We start from the raw sequence: 6,000 nt of genomic DNA on the forward strand, positions 1-6,000 counted from the left end.
GACTTCCCTTCCCCAGCTGACCCCCCTCTATGTTTTTATTTCCTTGTCCACACCATTTTATTCTAATTCTCTTTTATTTTATTATCTTTTTATTGAATAGTTAACCGCTTGTTTCCTTATTTTATCCTACTTTGTAAAGCATCCATGGTAACTTTAAAAACACTTTATAAATCTGGTATATTATTATTATTATTATTAATAATAACTGCTTCTTTTGTAAACAATACATTGAAAACACTCAATTGTGCTTCTTGTCATTGTTATTTTTTTTTTTAAAGAACTGTATCTGTGCCACAAGTTTTTAAATGATGGCAACTTGCTAAAAGTGTGAATAAGGTATTATTATCATTTTTTTTAACAACCACCAGGTAGAAGGCTGTCTGGAGATTTTGCTGAAGGACTTTGTCGCCCTCTTCTGGCCAAACGTCCACATGACCAGCAGCCATGAAGCAGCTACTGAAGTAAGAGCGTCTACTGGTGCTGGAGGAACTATTCAGACCCTTTACTTTAGTACAAGTACCACGCGGTAAACATACTCTGGGACAAGTGAAAGTCCTGCATTGAAAATGTAACTTTAGTTAAAGTATGTGAGTACAATTCTGGCTACTTAGAATATTAAAAGTAAAAGCACTCAATGCAGAAAAATGTCCCTTGTGAGTGTTAAACTATTATATATCATATTACTGAAGTATTATTACTCTGGCATCAATGTAAAAGCAGGTTGTAGTTGGTTGAGCTGGAGTCAATTTTGTATCAGTCTGCAACTAATGATTATTTTGATTATAGATTAATTTTCTGAATATTTTCACCATAAATCAAATGTTTGTAAAAAATTCTGAAAATAGTGAGAATGGCGTCACAATTACCGAGACACCTTCAACCACAACTATAAATAATTATTATTAATATTATAAAAAACTAATAAGACTTTAAATGATTAAGTTGTTTCAACTGTACTTTTAAACATTTTTGGGTAATTTAATTTATAACAACACATCATAGTTTAAAAACTCTTCCTATAAAATATGAAATTGTAAAGTAACTAAAGCTGTCAGATAACTGTTGTGAAGTATAAAGGAAGTGGCATCAAAAGAAAAGACTTAAAGTACAAGTACCTCAAACGTATTGTACTTAATAAAGTAAAGGTACTTAGTGTCATTGCTCCACTGGCGTCTATACTGTACAGATCTGTTTGGCTCTCAAAAACATCTGGAGCTCTCCTTCAGATCAAATATGCTATTCAACATGTGCACCTTATTAATATTAATCAATATAATCAGTTTAAAGTGGAACCAGTGAGACTTTATCAAACTACATTATACTGTATATTACTGTTTATATTCTCTCTTTGATGCATTGTATTTGTGCTCTTGTTTTGTTATTGATTGTCCTCACTGAACTGATTCTGCTGCTTCAGAGACTTACACTCACATGTGGATCAATAACTTTCCATCTTATCCGAGTCCGTTCTACTTGAAGGTAATAAAACATTTACAGTTTAAAGCCCTTCATCTATTTTATGTAAGTTTCTTTTAAAGCGCTTGTTCATCACAAATACTAACTTTATCTCCTTTACAGGTGTTTGTTTCATCTTAACTCCGGAGCATCTTTGAAGCTCAAACATGGAGAGGAAGTCGTCCTAATCTGTTAACCAACAGCTGACTGTAACCATGCTGACACCAAAGTTCTGCTTTTATTTTAAATATTATATTTATACTTTCCCACTGCAATGGTGTTCTGCTATGTGTTCTATATATTACATGTTATTTTGTGTTTTGCTGAGCTAAAGACTCTTCTGTAATGATTATTATAATAGTTCAATGCAGCAGCAGTTGAAGGTATTTAAGGTGCTAAATATAGAGACTCGCACATCTGACTCTAACCAGCAGTGGTGGAAGAAGTACTCTGATATTTCACTCTATAGTAAAAGTAGCAAAATACTCTGTTACAGGTAAGGTCCTGCATTCAGAACTTTAGTAAAATCATAAACGTATCAGCATTCAAATACAATCACTAATGTTGCAGCTGGTAAAGATGCCAGAGGGCTGAATCCATAATAATGCATCATCATGTATTCGTTGATTGTATTCCGTGTTAATAATCTGACTCTGCAAAGTAGCTGTCACATAAATATAGTGGAGTTAAAAGTACAATACTTGCTCAAATGTATGAATAGTATAAAGTAACATAAAATAGAAATAAACTCAAGTAAAGTACCTCAACATTGTACTTAAGATGAGTCGGTACTTCAGTAAATGTACTTAGTTACATCCCACAACAACAGGAATGACCTGAAAGAAGCATCGTAATCCAAATACACAGAAGCCTGATGGTCACTTGTCCTCATCAGGTAATGCAGCTTCCATTTTCTACCATTTCACAACAAACAGGTGGGTCACAAGTATTCAAATGTTTATTTTTAAGGTTGTGAAAGCTAATAAAGATTATGTCTATTTCTAGCAGAAGTTTTAAATATGTTGTCACCACTGAAGTGCCCTTGAGCAAAAGCCCGGAATCCCCCAAAAAATCCAAAACATCTCTGAGAAAATTCCAAAATTAAGAGTTTGAATTCATTCAACCGGATGTGACGTCGGCGTTTTAAAGTCCGTTATAAATGAATTTCATTTATATGGTGCAGTAAGTCACTGAGCAGTAGTTTTAAATAATGTACTACTTTCTTTTCTTTACAAAGAATTCAGTATTTATCTCCTGCAATGAAACACAGGAACACTGTGATGGACTGCATTGAGTTGTGTTAACGTGGAGCAGCACGAGAGTACAAGATATCTACTTTAAAGTGAGTATCATGAAGGTACACAACAACATCCTTGATGTACTTTCATTTTCATACCTTTGGAACCTGCGTCTCGATGTCTTTATTTATTTTATGTATTTATTTGAACTTGCTTTTGTGTTATGTATTCAATTTACTATCATGCTTTGTTGTAGCTGTTTTAAACCAGATATTAAACAATATATCGTATCATGTAAGTGATTTTAGTCATAGTGAGAGAAACTGTATGAATAAAGGTTCAGTCCATAAATGAATCAATAAGAAATAAAAACAGCAGGACGGTTCCAGACCTTTTGAATCGAACGTCCACGTTTCAGTTTGATTGATTGATTCAAGTAAACAAATTAAGTGAAATTGAATGTAAAGTCAGTCTGATTATTGTATAACTTATTGTTATTATTATAAGTTGCAAATGGATTTTTAAAATGTTTTAGTAATACACTTTTATATTTCATTGCTTGATATTGACCAGAAACTATGACGTGTACTTGTACATTGTATTAATGATTTATGATATATCATAGTATTTGTCTAAAATACTGTAGGGCATCTCCCAGAATGCATTGGGCAGAAAATATTTGGAAACTGAGTATTTTCCCCCATAATAACCAATGATGACAGACTAATATGACTGCAAACATAAATGTTGTCCATTCAGAAAATATTAAAAATAAAATCCCAAACATGTACAAAGTTAAAGTACTTATATATCGTATTAACAATATGGTCCACCTGTACATTATATTAGTATTTGTAGATCATAATATTAGTTTTAAATACTGTGGGGCACGTCCCAGAACGTATATTTGGAAGTATTTTTTCCCCCATAATGAAAAAGCTCCGGTGATACATGACTATAAACTATAAATGTATTCCACTCAAAAAATATTAAAAATAAAATCCAAAACATGTTTAAAGCGTAAATACTTTAACTGACTAGTAATTCAATTATTTTTTAAATATTTCTTTTAAATATATAATCATGTGACTTTCTATTGTGTGCGGCGTGCTTCTGTGATGTGTGTCACGTGACCAGAATTGAGGCCTCCTCGAGCCCCCCCCCCCCCCCCCCCCACGCTCGTGTCATTCGCCGAGCACACGTTCACTAAATTGAGACTAATTAGCTGGCTAGCAGACTTTTCATAAATATGACCTTTTATCGCTGCCAGCAGTTATAATTTGGACATTTCTCACAAGCTGTCAGTCCACATCATGGCGTTTTCCCTGGTGAGTTACAGGAGCTAATTTAAAATAGCGAAGTAAGTCTAAACGTGCACATTTGACCTTTTGTGTGACACGAAACTACCACCGACGTCTCCGTTAGACTCCATTTTTTTAAATTCCGCTGCACCACATGTGTCGTGACCTCCTAGCGTTACCTTAGCATTACTTTTCTCCTCTTTCTTTGGTGTTTGCTTCTGCAGAGAAACGATCCCCGCATGCCAGACAGCCCGGACCCCGAGTCTCCGGCCCTGTCAACCTGCAGCAACGCGGACATCTTCCGCAGGATGAACACCATGCTGGGCAACGCTCTGGATTTCACCGGTGTGTGCACCACACCCAACAACAACAACAACAACAACACCACCAAGGGAAAGCCAGACCTGCTGTTTGGTAAAGTCTGCTTAGTATTCTCCACCCTGCAGCAGGTCGAGTTGGCTGCAGAAACCAGTGCAATGGTTGCATTGCTGGTTTTAGAAACACTGGGACCAATACATCAAGTCCCTCCATCGAACATTCTCTCACCACTGATACCACATGATGGGTACATCCAAAGTAACGTTTCTTGGGTTTTATATTAATGGGAGACGCTACAGGTGAATAGTGTTAAACATGAAACTGATGGTTGTCACAGTGAAACTTCACATTACTCGCATTAAGACTATACGTTTCTGTGTTACAAGTTTTCTAAAATGTGATGTTTAGATATGCAAATGAGACCTTATCTTTCCACTAGTCTGGCAGAAGACGTATAGCAATGTAGTATACATTTTACACTTTAAGGACTAAATGCTGCTTCAAGCTCGCACTAACGGAACACACACTTGTATTGGGAAGTACGTCTAAATTATGTCTTTCACTTGTTTAGTTGGTCCAAAGGTTCTCAACTGTTATGACATGCTGGTCATTATCAGCTAAACTATATTTTAATTGATAAATCATCAATTTTGTGTCTTTTCTGACAAAGTCCAGAAACAAAACTTATTTAATTTGCAGCGATAATGAAACAAACACAAACGTTTGAGGTTTGAAAAGCTGAAAATGTAGAATGTTTAGCATTTCTTCTTGATGGAGGGCTTGTTGAAAATCATTTTTCTGTTGATTAATTGCTTTACGCTCTTAGAGCCAACGCTAATGTGAATTTATTAAAGTAAAAGAAGAGCGCCTGAATGAGCCTATTGTAGTGCCACATTTTAGACCAGAAACTGGTAACATGACCCTGAATGCAGCTTTCATTACCTCTAGTTTTAAACCAGGTGGATTCAACTTGAGTGTGGAACCTCTTCATCTCCACCGAAGAAAAGGAGCCACTTTAACTTTCTCAGCCAGAATGGTTAAACCTCTTTCCTCTTGTCATTATCATTCGGGTGCCAGCAGCTGATTCATGCTGCATCGCTGTTCTGCAGCATTGCAGCACTTTGAAGTGTGGTTGTTTTTTTTTTAGAGGGTGAGATTTGCCAAGATTTAAGCTCCGCACAGCACCTGTGTCCTGTCTTTGAATTGTGATGTATAAAGATTTTACTCGGCTTGACTCCAGCAGCACTATGACACACTTGTGTACGTTAAAGATTTTAATTTTGAAAGTGAACTGCTTCTTGAAACACAGCTGAACTTGGGTCTGTGGCCGCCCCGGCTCCTGTGTTACTGCAGCTGGATGCTGTCCAGGCTCTGGTAGAGAGGGCAAAGGGAGGAGCTCAACATCTGATCAGTCAGCTGCTTCTGCTACAGCCAGAGGCTCTGCATGCACCGTTTCCTTCACTGTGTGTGTGTGTAAAAACTATCAGAATCAATGTGTCCGATTTAGCAAGTTGGCTTTTTGAGCATGCTCAAGTCTGAATTTCAAATTTTTTTTTAAATCAAGTCTGCTGAGTCATTTGCTCCCATGCTGCCTCCCACCATGCCGCCGTAGCTCTGCCCCGAGCCTCCCTCCCTCCCTCCTCCCTCCCTCTCGTTGTCAGCTTGCTCAGGAAACAAGGCGAGACAGA

This window comes from Anarhichas minor, unplaced genomic scaffold (assembly GCF_050575085.1).
Source record: "Anarhichas minor isolate MPS153535 unplaced genomic scaffold, ASM5057508v1 ptg000067l, whole genome shotgun sequence".
NCBI classification, from domain to species: Eukaryota; Metazoa; Chordata; class Actinopteri; order Perciformes; family Anarhichadidae; genus Anarhichas; species Anarhichas minor.